This window comes from Pan troglodytes, chromosome 5, assembly GCF_028858775.2.
Source record: "Pan troglodytes isolate AG18354 chromosome 5, NHGRI_mPanTro3-v2.0_pri, whole genome shotgun sequence".
NCBI lineage: Eukaryota > Metazoa > Chordata > Mammalia > Primates > Hominidae > Pan > Pan troglodytes.
In genome coordinates, this window is record NC_072403.2 from 85,086,941 (window position 1) to 85,101,145 (window position 14,205).

General features: G+C 37.0%; 1 protein-coding gene across 5 annotated transcripts in view; it reads left to right on the forward strand.

The window, feature by feature from the left end:
* The window catches only part of KCNQ5 (potassium voltage-gated channel subfamily Q member 5), a 572,959-nt gene that overhangs the window by 516,903 nt on the left and 41,851 nt on the right, over nt 1–14,205 (forward strand). The gene's annotated exons all lie outside the window — the stretch shown is intronic.

Genomic DNA, 14,205 nt, shown 5'->3' on the forward strand with positions numbered 1-14,205 from the left:
GTCAACATGGTGAAACCCTGTCTCTACTAAAAATACAAAAATTAGCCAGGCGTGGTGGCGGGCACCTGTAATCCCAGCTACTCAGGAGGCTGAGGCAGGAGAATCACTTGAATCCAGGAAGAGGAGGTTGCAGTGAGCCGAGATTGCACCCTTGCACTCCAGCCTGGGCGACAAGAGCAAGACTCCATCTCGAAAATAAATAAATAAATAAATTGAGGGAGCAGGACATGAACTAGTCAGTTGCAAAACCAAAGTGTCATAACTTCTAACGCAGCTCTCTTTCTTGTACAATGTATGGCCCCTCTTCAGCTTTTCAAGAGGTTGAAGATATGTTCTTGGTTGCTTCAAAGGGCAGAAGCAGAACTAAAAGGTGTGTGATACCAATATTTAGTTCAATATAATGGCAGCTTAGCACTTAGAGACTCCACAGCAATTGAGTGGATTCCATAATTGGAAGCATTCAAATCAAAGTTGGATGATCAACAGTCAGGAATTTCTGGAAGCTTAAGGAGATCAAACCAGAAAACCTCTAAGAAATTTTCTTCCAAATCTGAGTTTTTATAATCTGCTCTTCTGGACCAATGCAAAGTATCTTCCTTAGCCATTAACTCGTATCCTCACTAGCAATTCTATACTAAGAAATAGAAGAGGAAAGCAAGGATTGGCTGAGGAATGCCAGGAGTGAGTTTTCTGTCCTTACCCTAGTTTCACGTCTCTTTGATACAGAGAAAAGTGCTACCCGCTGCTTCTTGCCTCTCATTCCTCCCACTGTTTCTTTTCCACTTTCACTGTCAGCCATAGTCCTTTCTGTCCTAAGAAGTGTATCAGGTGTGTCCCACCCACCATTGTGAGGTTTATGTGTGTGCTCCATAGCGGCTCATTCTTAGAACTTGAATAAGCCCTCCACTGGATTTCAATTCAAATCAGAAGGTATTTGAGGGCTGCTACTCAGAGCTAGCATGTTTCTGGGCATTTAGAAGGCAGGGAGGAGGCGTGACAACTGTCACCCCAAAGAACTTACTGTTTGTCTGTAAGTTTTACCACCCCAGCCCACCTCAGTTACAGTATTGATTGGCACTGAGGGGAACAAAAGGCATCTTCCTTATTCTTCAGACTTCACAGTTTTCAGAAATAACCTGTGGGTGACGTCCAAAATTCGCACAAAATAAGCACAAAGTTAACCATTACACAAATCACAGAATTTAGCCCATATTTAAGAGAAGCACTTTTCAGCTGCATGGTGATTTTTCCTTCATATATCTCAAATTATTTCCTTCAAAGTCACACTTAGTTGTCTGCTGCATAAACAGAAACCAATATGACACAATTTTAAAATTATATTTAATCGCTTTCATGGTGTGCTCTACTTGGTAAAGAAGGGGGGAAACAAGGTTAAGTAAAGGCCAGGATCCTTTTTCTGCAATGGATGACTGACATGGGAAAGAGATGAGTTACCCAGGCTTTGCTTTTTGCTACCTGCAGTATAAAACTCCCTGACATTGTCCCAAATTGCTTTTACAGGTATTTTATTTTCAACATCTAATTTTGTTCGGCTTTTCTTCCCTTGCCATCTTTTTCTTCTTTTGCCATGTATAATGCATAACAACAATTTCTGAACTCCAAAAGCATAGAAACCTCAGAATAACATTACCTGGGAAAAATTAATCTCTCTACCTCCAGCTACCAAGAGAATCATTTGCACATGAAACCCTGAGATTTGCGTCTTTCATTAATCAATGCAGTAGCAATTGTTATGCCACATCGTTCTATTGGAATTGATGACTAATCATTCCCAAAACTCTTTTGAAACTATTGTTCCCATAATTTTGTGTTTTGATTGAAAAATGTCATGACCCTATATCTCTTTATGTTATCTGTTGCATAGCTAACCCCTCTCCCTCAGATTTAGTGGCTTAAAACAGCAACCATTTGTTTAGCCCACAATTCTGTTAGGCAGTTCTTCTGGTCTTAAGTGAACTGACTCATGCTCTGTGTTCAGCTGCTGTGTTGGCTGGTGCTGACTGGACTAAGGTGGTCTCAGTTAGGATTACTGCTCTTTGCTCATGTGGTCTCTCATCCTCCAGCAGGCTGGGCTGGTTCACATGGTGGTGGTGGGTTCCCAAGAGCAGTACATTGATATCTGAAAGGCCTCTTGAAGTTCAGGCTCAACCTATCACAGTATAATGTCCACTATGTCCTGTTGGTCAAAGCAAATGGCAAGGACAGCCCACATGCAAGAGACAGAGAAAGAGATTCCACCTCTTCATGTGAGAAGCTGCAAGTGTCGTGGCCAGTATTGCAATCTACCATCCCAGCCATTTAAAGCTTATTTGCTTTTAGTATTTTCAACATCCTGTTGGTTCCATGAAGACAGTGTCAGTGTCTAATTGACTTTTTTATTTCTCCCTGTAGTATCCTTCACTCACAGAGCCTAAGAAAGAAAAGGAAAATAGCATTGTTAGCACCTCATGTATCGAGGCATTGGCTAGACATTTTCTATGAATTGGCTCATTTAATACACACATAGCCATTTTGCAGATAAGGAAATTGAGACTCAGAAAATGTAAATAACTTGCCCACATAATTCAGTCTAAATGCCAAAACTGGGGTTTGAAGTTGCACTTAGGTCTAAGTTCAAAGCTTTTTATGTTCTACCATGCTTGCTGCTTAGCATGTTTTCTTTCATATAATTCATGCTGCTAATGAAACAGTATAAACCAGCTGTATGTTAACTGCTAGTGAAATGATTTATTGTCTTCTTTTTCAATAAATATGGCAAGTCTGCTCAATTTATTCCCTTTATCATTGCATACACTACAAATATTCTCTCCCTATACCTTCACATGTCAATTAAGGTATGCAACAGTAATTTCCATTTTTTTTAAACAATGCTTATGTTACCATCTCTAGACAAGTTAGTCCAGATGATTTTGGGGTTAACATGTTGGCATTTCCTGGCACTATTACTGCTAGCTGAATAAGAGTTGAAAGTTGGGGAAAAATTTACCAGATCTGTATTAGTTTTTTCGCACACTGCTATAAAGAACTACCTGAGACTGGGTGATTTATAAAGAAAAGTTTAATTGACTCACAGTTCCACAACCTGTACAGGAAGCACACCTGGGATGCCTCAAGAAACTTACAGTCATGTCAGAAGGGCGAAGGGGAAGGAAGCGTGTCTTTACATGGTAGCAGAAGAGAAAGAGACAGAGAGAATGAGAGAGTGAGAGTGAAGGGGGAAGTGCCACACTTTTAAACCATAATCCACCCCCATGATCCATTCACCTCCCACCCAGTCCCTCCCCCAACATTGGGAATAACAACTCAACATGAGATTTGGGTGGGGATACAGAGCGAAACCATATCAAGATCTATTTAGAATTCTCCAGCAGATTTGATTAACAATATAGATTTGTGATTCTGCAATTTGTAGGGTCATTATAAAACATGGCTGCCTTGATTGCAATCAGATATCTCTGAATATGGTTCAAAGGAAACAGATCTCGTCCTTGTGGAGATAGGATTACATAACTCCCTCTCAGTCATTTTGCCATTGATTCAGAATGTTTCTCCCTAAGATGAAGTACTGTTTTAGCTTAGAATGGTAAGAGCAATTCATCACCAGGCACAGTGGCTCACACCTGTGATCCCCACACTTTGGGAGGCCCAGGCCAGTGGATCACTTGAGCCCAGGAGTTAGAGACTAGCCTAGGCAACATGGCAAAACCCCATCTCTACAAAAAATGTAAAAATTAGCTGGGCATGGTGGCACAGGCCTATAGCCCCAGCCACTTGGGAGGCTGAGAAATGGGGGGATCTTTTGAGCCCAGGAGGTTGAGGCTGCAGTGAGCCATGATCGCATCACTGCACTCCATCCTGGGCAACAGAACAAGTCCCTGTCTCAAAAAAAAAAAAAAAAAAAAAAAAAAAAGCAATTCATTGATCTCATCTAGTTTGACTAGTTCAATTATACATGTGAGAAGGCTATCTGAGATGATGTCAGGTGTGGAGCAGTGACTATCCCAGTGATCTGAATGTGATTGACCACTTGGCTTTACCAGGATTATCTCACTGTTTGGTTCTAATAAAGGCAGTCATTCTAGTCTATGAGTTTACCTCGCTTTTGCTACAAACACTTCAGTGATATACTATTGAAACTATAAAAATCTATAAAAATTGGTTTTTGTATGTGAGTTTTAAAAAATTGTTTTCACCAGGCTGTGAGTTTTATGTATTTGTTTTCTATTGGGATACTAATAGTGCTATGACTATAGTATATTCTCAAGGAAATTCTTATGAAAATTGAATTAATCAGACACAGTGCATGGTTTTGGAGTAAAACAGAACTTGTTTTAAATCCTAGTTCCCCCACTAGGTTGGGTGAGATGAGACAAACGACTTAACCTCACTGCCACTTTAATTTGTTCTCTCTCTCTCTTTAGGGTAGCAGAAATGATACCTACCTAATAGGGTTATGTGAGTAATAATAAGATATAATGTGTGTAAAATTCTTGTACAATGCCCAGCACAGAATAGGTGCTCAATATATTAAATATATTGTTATTATTTATTAATTAATTAATGCTGATTTCTGCATTAATTTTGACTAATTGAAATCCTGGACTTGCTTAATTTGCATGTATTTGTCTTCCCTTCTTCCAGTACTTGATGGCAATTTCTACCTGTGGTAAATGGAAGGTTAAAAGTTATATGCTTATACAAACTTTAGTCCTTTATTCCTTGGAGTGAGTTTTAAGAGTCCTCATGTTGAATAATTCATGTAATCACAGAAATAATACTATGTATCAGGGACCGCTTCCTTTATTAAAGATAAAGGCAGTGGAAATACTGCCTTTGTCAGAAATACTTCAGTTACTCTGAGAGAGAGAGACATTGGTTTACTATATGACAGCACAGTGCATGGCAAATAATAGAAGTTTGGAAAATATTTATTTTGAATGAATGAATAATGAACACATTGTGAACAAATAAATGGTTTACTATTTAATTATTCAGGAATCAATTAAGCTTTATTAATAAAAATTGTTTGGGGGTTTTAAAAAGCCCACACACAAATGAGAGGCATCACAGAGGCAAAGGGTATGACGTTATTAAAATCGTTATTGCTGAATCACAGTTCAGCAATAAGCAAGTGTTTGAGGCATTCGAATAAGTGAGTATTTGAGTGACTCTAAGAAGATAATGAAACTCCTCCACTGTTTTACAGTTGCAATAATTTTTAAGGAACATATAAAAACATATTCTAGTGTTTCCATTTGAATAAAGATAGTATATATAACATATGCAATTAAAAAGAAGAAAGAAAACAAATTTTAATGTGTTTTTCTTTTCACCTTATGGGCAGTTACTAGATGTATGATCAGCAATTTTAGCAGTAGAGACCTTATTAATTGTTTTTGAAAACTCTCTAGTGCTTCACACCGTCACTCAAAACAGAGAAATTCCTTTTAATTAAATGTCAGGAAGTATTCCAAGAAATTTTGCCAGCATTTCTGCTAGCCAGTAAGTAAGGTTAATTGACAATCTTTAAGAGAGAATCTTAGAGACATTCATATCATAATTAATGTAATTTAAGATGCTGAGGATGCATGAATTACCTACTCAGTGTAAATGGGGTCTTTGATTGTGAAGAGAAATACTCAAGTGCAGTGGTATCTTACAGAATAGATTCCCTCATTAGTGTGAATTAGTGTTTCTGAATGTTGCTAATTAGCAAGCCTGGGAACAAACACAATGAAAAATCAAGTTTACCAAATCACAAAAAAAGTACTGGTTAGCATATTTGGTAAACATGGGTCGATAATTATTTTGATTGAATTTCCCAGCAACCTAGTTTATTGTGGTTGCAGGCCCTGTGCACAGTATGTTTTACCTGCCATAGGTATAATCAACCATATACTAAAAGTTTGTAATGACTGTTGAGATCAAAAAGTATTTCAGAAAGTCACTGAGAATATAGTTTTGTGAGATAAGGAGATGATGTTCTATTTCTGATGTGACTGTAAAAAGGCATAGAACTTAAGTGAGAAAATAACAACAGTGCCTCTCATTTTCCCAGAATTTATTTCAAATGGCTGTTGAGCCTGCCCTTGCTCTCTTAGGACTCATGTTACGTAGAAATGCAGACTATGTGCAGTTCTGGTCACCTCCTAGGGAAGCACTGAGAAGGGAGCAAGTAATAAACCTCAGGAAAAATAGTTTTTTGTTTTTTGTGTCAAAGAGCAGTGGGTGATTGTTTTAAACATCTGAGATAGAACTGGTGATAAAGAAAAGTTAGGAAAGAAGACATACTGAAAAGTAAAATTGAGGGATGTGAACCAGGTAGAAAATATTGTATCTACCATGCTTTTCAAGCTATGGTAGAGTGTCATGAAATCAAATGAATGGGTTATGATCAGCACTCTTTTAGTGAAATGAAACAAGATGGGATGAGAAGTTATGGAATGAGATGGGCATATCTGTTGTAAAATGGGATAGGATAGGACAGAATAGGAAATACATATTATAGAATGCATCACAAGTAATAAGAGCCAGTGTCATTTCTTGAGCCTTTTAGGTTTTACTCAAAGATTTTTGGTTTTACCAAAGTGGTATATGTATACCTGGTTTTAAAGGTCAAGTAATAAAGATTAACACAAAATGAATCACAGATTTAAATATAAAGCATAAAACTTTTAGAAAAAAAGTAAGAGAAGATCTTTGGGATCCAGAAATCAGCAGAATGTTCTTAGGCTTGACAACAAAGGCACTACCCATAAAAACAAAACTGATAGGCTGGGTGTGGTGGCTCACGCCTGTAATCCCAGCACTTTGGGAGGCTGAGGCAGGCAAATCACGAGGTCAGGAGTTCAAGACCAGCCTGGCCAACATGGTGAAACCCTGTCTCTACTAAAAATACAAAAAATTAGCTGGGCGATGTGGCAGTTGCCTGTAATCCCCGCTACTCAGGAGGCTGAGGCAGAAGAATCGTTTGAACCTGGCAGGCGGAGGCTGCAGTGAGCCGAGATTGTGCCGCTGTACTCCAACATGGGCGACAGTGGGAGACTCCGAAAAAAAAAAAAAGAGAGAGAGAGGGAGGGAGGAAGGAAGGAAGGAAGGCAAGCTGATAGAATGGACCTCATTGAATTAAAAATCTTTGCTCTGCAAATGAGACTAAGGGGATGAAAAAACAAGCTGCAAACTGAGAGAAAATATGTACAAATGACATATCTGATTAGAATATATAAAGAACCCTCAAAACACCACAGGGAAAAAAAAAACACCAGTTGAATAAGAAAATAGGCAGAAAACGTGAAGAACATTTCACCAAAGAGCATATAAACATGGCAAACAAGTGCAAGAAAAGATGTTTAATATCATTAGCCCCATGGGGAAAGTCCAGTTAAAACTACAGGAGATATCGCTACACACCTGCCAGAATGGCTGAAACAAAAAACTAGGGATGACACAAAATGCTGGGGGAGATGCAAAGAAGCCGGATCACTTACACATTGCTGGTGGGAAAACAGTTTAGTAGTTTCTTAAAACTATTCAGTTAGTTACTATCTGACCAAATAATTTTATTCTTGGGTATTTAGCCCAGAGAAATTGTTATGTTCCCATAAATCCTATATATGCATGGTCGTAGTAGCTTTCTTTGTAATGACCCAAAACTGGAAACAACCCAGAGTAATATTAATATATAATATATATTTTATTATATATTACATATATTATTATATTACATATAATATATTAATATATTGCATATAATATTATATATGTACTATATATATTTAAAATACAGCTGAATAATACTCCGTAGCATATATGTGCCACAATTTGTTTAACCTTTTGTCTATTGAAAAGTTTAACCAATAGGCAAAAGGTTAAACATATCGTGGCACATACATGCTATGGAATACTACTCAGCAGTAAAGATGAATGAAGTATTGATACACACAACAATGCAGCTGAATCTTGTGAGAATTATGTTAAGTGAAAATATACCAATCCCAAAAGATCACATATCATTAATTATTAAGTATTACTGTATACATTAATGTAGTGTGGGAAGTGTATATATATATATGTGTGTGTGTGTGTATCCATTTATGTAACATTCTTGAAATTATAGAAATGCATATCATATTAGTGGTTGCCAGTAATCATGGTGGGAGCTGGGAGGGAGGAGGTGTGGCTCTAAAAGGACAACATGAGGACTCCTCGTGGTGATGGAAATGTCTATATCTTGACTGGATCAGTGTTAATATTCTGGCAGTGATATTGCGCTATAGTTTTGCAAGATGTTACCATTGTAGGAAACTGAATAGAGGGTACACAGAATCTCTGTATTATGTCTTACAAATTACATGTGAATCTACAATTACCTCAAAATTGAAAGTTCAATTTAAAATAATAAAAGTCAAATGATATAAGCCCTTTGTTACAGAATATAATGATTTTCTTCCTCAACTCTCCCACTCTATCCCTAGACCACCTTTCCAGGAGCAGCCATTTTCTATTTATTTTAGCTATTCCTCTTGATATTTACATATCTCCATATTTTTCCAATAATATGAGTGTACTGCTAACTTCTGATTAATTCATTTTGAATACTGTTTACTTTCTATTCTGGTAAATGAAGATTTCACTCTTTTTTCACTCTTCCTTCTGCAGACCCTCCCAACCTTTCAATGTAAGTCACTATAGTTTTTTGAGAAGTCAAAATTCAGCGTCTACATTATGTATACATATTACACTGCACTATGGTTGTTTCTTACCTTTTGCTTTTCCTGTAGTAAATAAATACCTTGTTCATTGTTGCTGTTTTCATAATTCTTCCCACATCTTCAATAATCTCTCAGTAATATTTTCCACAAGGTAAATTGCGTCAGGTAACCAATCAGTCCCATTGTGACTTTTCTTTGAGAACACATTCTGGAAACCTCCATTCTCCTTTTACCTGAGCTGGCTGCTCTCTAAGCCTACTGCACAGCCATTATCTTTTGAATTCCCTTTTATTTTCTTCTAGATTGGATTCTCAGCTTTCAGGATCTCGTGTTTTTGTCTTTCTTGATTCACTCCATTATTTCAGACAGTAAAAATCCAATTTTTTTTACATAAAAAGATGACATGATGACAGAAGGCATGATGATGACAGCTGTCAATGTGTCTGTCCCTCAATTCACACTAGTCCTATCTGGACCAATTTCCCTCTCCACCTGACACACTGCTTTTACACGGGAATTTTCCTTCCCTGTCACCCTGCTGACTCCTGTTGCGTCTCTCTGTGTCACCCTGTTCTGTGGCTGTGTCTCCCACTCTCTTGGTTTACTTTGCCATTTTGATGAAGTACATCCTATCATACATTCCTGAGAAGAGTGTCTGGAAGGCAAAATTTTTAAGAACTTGTATGTCTGGAAATAGTTCGTATCCATTCTAGAGTATCTTATTGGGTTTTTTTTTTTTCTCCCTTCATTTTCTCTGAAAGAAGAGAGAAAATATGAAGATATTTCTCATAATAAAGATACGAAAATCTGTTATTTGAAAGTTGGACTTGCATACTAGCCCCGATTTTCTTATCCTTCCTCTTTCATTTTCTACCTCTTTGTCTTTTTGTCCTACTTTCTAGGAGTTTTAGCTAATATTATCATCCAAACCTCTTACTAAGATTTTCATTTCTGCTATCATTTCTAAGGTCCTTTGTTTTTGTTGTTTTTGACTAAGGGTTCTTTTATTTTAGTATCCTATTTTTGTTGCATGGATAGAGTATTTTGCCTTATATCTGTGAAGATATTAATGACAATGTTTTGAAATTTTCATTTCCTTAGTTTCTGTTACCTTCTAGTTGCTTTTGAGCTCCATTTTTGTACTGGAAGATTTCCTTAGATACATAGTAAATTGAATGTTTTCTCATAATAAAATGTTGGAGACTATAAGGGTGACTGGAGTTTCTGAGTGTATTAGAGCTGATTAACTTTGATCTTCACCATAGGTTGACCTGAGTCAACCACTTTTGGGGGAATTCCTGGCAACAGTATCTTTAGCTCTTTTTTCTTGCACTGATCAGATTCCCCAGAGAGCAGCTACTCAAACTCCTAGAGGGAAAAGGTCTTACTCCCATTATTACGATAACGAGCAGGTTGTGGTGGATCCTCAACATTCAATCTGTGTATGATCACTTAATACCCCAGCTTTTGGTTTAATACCTGTCCTTTGACTGTGTTGGATGTATCTTTGGATGAAGGGGTGAACTCTCATCTAAAGATTTCTATCTTCTGCTGGAATAGGAGAGGACCATATGCCCAGGAGTCTGGGAGAGATTGCACGCAACCTTCCTTATCTTAGTTATCCCCTCTTTATGCTTGGATCAAGAAGTACCTAATGTTGCCAATTCCTGAGCCTTTTGAGTTTTCCAAAGTGTAAATCTTGTTGTTCTTAGCTTTTCTCAGTGTTGGCATAGGGTTTTCTCTCTGGTGTCAGCTAGTCAGTTACCTAACTTGTCCATCTGCTTTCCCACTTCCAAAATTATGTTGTTGTCATCTCCTTTCCTTTTCTCTTCTTTTATGGATTTATGTCTTTTTTTAAAGTATTTCATCACTATAGTTTTAGTGGGTTTTTCAAAATGAGCAAGATTAGCTGTATATGTTCAATCTACCATCTTAACCCAGAAAGGAACTTCTGTCTTAATTATATGTGTATGTGTGCATCTTTGTATGTGTGTGTGCTGAATCACAGCATAAACTATAATCCTTATTGTGGATGAAAGCCAAAAAAGTCAGTTAGTCCAGGCCAACAAAAAGTAATCAAGTTCAGTCAAAGGCTAGTCATATTTTCTCTTTGCTATGAAAGCCTCCCATAGAGCTGAGAGAGTTTTGAAGACATATGAGGACATTTTTTCAGAATGTGGTATTCATAGGAAGCTCTAAGTCTATCTCTTTAGAAAAAAAAAAGGTAAGCTACACTTCCTCTAATACTGCATTTGAATGTGTCCTTCATTTCTGTTTTGAGTACTAGGATTATTTATTCTAGGTCCCAAATTTTTATGTCAAGAATGTCATAATACTAAATAAGTAAAATTAAAAATAATAAAAATAACAAGTAATCCCAGTGCTAAGTTATGCAATCTGTATCAATCTGTAATCTTCAATTCCACTAAAAAAAAAAAAAAAAAAGTTTGCTCTCCAAATTGCATCTACTTTGGCAAAAATGCATGGAAAATGCAATTACCTGTTCAAAATATTAAAATTAGCTCTTTAACTAGAATATTGCTTTAAAAGCTCAAAAGGATATTTAACTTTGAAACCAATATGTGCTGCAGATATGGATACCTAGAGGCTTTTTTTTTTCAATAAAAACTAATTTTCAGAATTTTTTTCAAATATTGTATCATTTCTACAGCCTAGAAAAAATGTAATGAGAGTGTGTTCACAGATGCATCAAAATTGTTATTATAGCATTATCTTTTATTTCTATGGGAACTCAGTGAGATGATTTTCTAACTCTTAATTTTAAAAAACTCACTTGTAAGCTATTACTCCAAATCTCCTAAGATTCAGAATTGAGTAAACAATGGTCACATGATTGAGATTTTACAATTTGTTGCTACAGTACCAGCAATATAAAGTATTGGGATAAATGTCAGTTTGGAAAAGGTGATAGGTGTGAAATATCCAAAAGTGACATGTGAAGTAATGCTATCTTGCTGTAAAGTATTTAGATTTCCATTAGTGTTACATTGTTCCTGAAGAGAAAAACTAAGTCTGGATTGCCTTCTTTTTTATATTAATATGGATGATACAGTGAGAGAGAGAGATCCCTCTTCCTTTTGTACCAATGTGAACATTCTTCTATTATTTACTAATTATAAATATATAGATCCAAGAATTTAAAGTGGGCTTACAGATTGCATTTCCACCTAAAAATAAACATGCAGCATACTATATTTATTCAACAAATATTTCCCAAGTTCTACTATAAAAGTTACTCATTCTTTTACTTTAAACTTCTTTTGCCGCTTAAATATTTTCATGGGCTAATAGGGGAAGATTCTATTTAAAATGTTTATAAAAAGTAAACATTATGTGGAAATTTTGGGTTTTTTTCACAGTAGGATTTTGAAGTATACCTAGTCATGAATGATCACAAAAACAAAACAAAAAAATTAACCATAGTACAACAGAAAATAATAAGGCCCAAATCCCATGAATGATAAGGCATGGTCCTGCCCTCATGGAGCTCACTGTCTAACAAGGAAAGGGGCTTGTAAACAATGAAATATAATACAGTGTAATAACTGAGAAGACATAGGCATACATAGTAAAGGAAGGACTGCATCAGTCTTCCTTCAGAGGTGGTAGACTCTTGAAAGGCTTGTCATTCCAGAGCTAAGCCTGAGGCTCTAAACTCCATCACGCCACCCTGCACACTTCATCCTCTGTGCTTAGGACCTCTCAAAATAAAAGAAATTGCTAGACTGCAAAATAAAGTTATGGTTTTCAAAGTGCCACAAAAGTTACATGTAGGCTGAAATTAAAATGGTGTGTTCTGATTATTCTGATGTTCTCCACATTGTGAGTGTCCCTTGCTATTGTTGGTGCCCCATGCATATTATAATCTGCCCACCACAAATTCAGCACCTAGAAATTACCAGCCAAACAAATAAGAAAAGCAACGAGGATGGATGAGGGTGTGTAGACGATACCCCTTGGGAGAATGTCCAATGATGATGACGCTTGAACAGCACCTAGAAAAGCAGTTGGAATTTGGTGTGGCTGGAGAATGGGATGGAAAGGCCATTATAAGATGAGGCTGAATGGGAGCTTCTGGGCCATCAGAACCAACTTCCTTCCCAAGGCAACCAGAGATGTTTAAGTTTCCATCTATGATGAGAAATCGACTTTGACATTAAACATCAATTGATGTACAGGAAGAGATTGGAAGGGAATATACCAAAACTTGATAGGATTTGTCTTAGAGTGTTAAAACCACAGGTGAATTTTTTTTCTTTCTTTGTGATTTAATTTAAAATTCAAATTTTCAAGGTTTCTACAATGCACATGTATTACTATTATAATGAGAGAAAGACAAAGTGAAAATAAAAACTATTTGAAAGGAAAAACATCTAGAGTAAAAAATACATTATCCAGAGTATTTTTCTGGGTTCCTTATTCATGCCTTGAGGACCTAGTTTGTCTCTTGGTTACTTAGCAGCATCTAACATGGAACAGGAAGAAAAGTCCCTAGCCAAGGACTTAGTGAAATGAAATTGTGCTACTGCATCAGGGCCCAAGCAGTTACTCTAAACTCTAGTTGGATTAAAGGAATTGTCTTTGGACTAGCACATGTCTAAAATGGTAACTCTAAATCTAGGATGATATTTAAGGTTTTGAGAAATGATAGCAGAGGGTGGCAGGGGGTGAGTAATTTAAATACAACCAGCAGCAGAAAGAAGGAACCCTTGGAAAGTAAATTATAATTCATTACGGGATGTAATAAATTAGTTATCACCACCATTAATAGTAGCCATTTTAATATGTGTTCCCCATAGCATAATGAAATAGAATCATCACATACTTTATTTAAATTCCTAAAATAAAAATGAATTGTGAGGTTGGGCGCAGTGACTCATGCCTGTAATCCCAGCACTGTGGGAGGCTAAGGCACGCAGATCACCTGAGGTCAGGAGATCGAGACCAGTCTGGGCAACATGGTGAAACCCCATCTCTACTAAAAATAGCCAGGCGTGGTGGTGCGCACCTGTAGTCCCAGCTACTCTGGAGGCTGAGGCAGGAGAATAGCTTGAACCCGGGAGGCAGAGGTTGGCGTGAGCCGAGATCACACCATTGCACTCCAGCTGGGCAACAGAATGAGACTCCATTCAAAAAAAACGAAAACAAAAACAAAAACAAAAATGAATTATGAACTTCTAGCCCTCACACTTTCACTGTAAGTAACATATCACAATAATGGTTGCCTTTTTTATGCGATGCATAAATATTTTTTTACAGAGTACAAAAATACTTTTCACGTTTTGGTTGATTTCAAGGTTTGGAAAGAATGAGGAGCAGCGGCAGGCAGAGTGACTGTGGAGAGGTGAACAGTACGGCAGAGAGGGCATTCCTATGACTGTTGGCGCATCCGAGAAGATAGGAGCAGAGAAGCCCAATTTGAAAGGAAAAGGCAAACGCCATCTATCTGTTG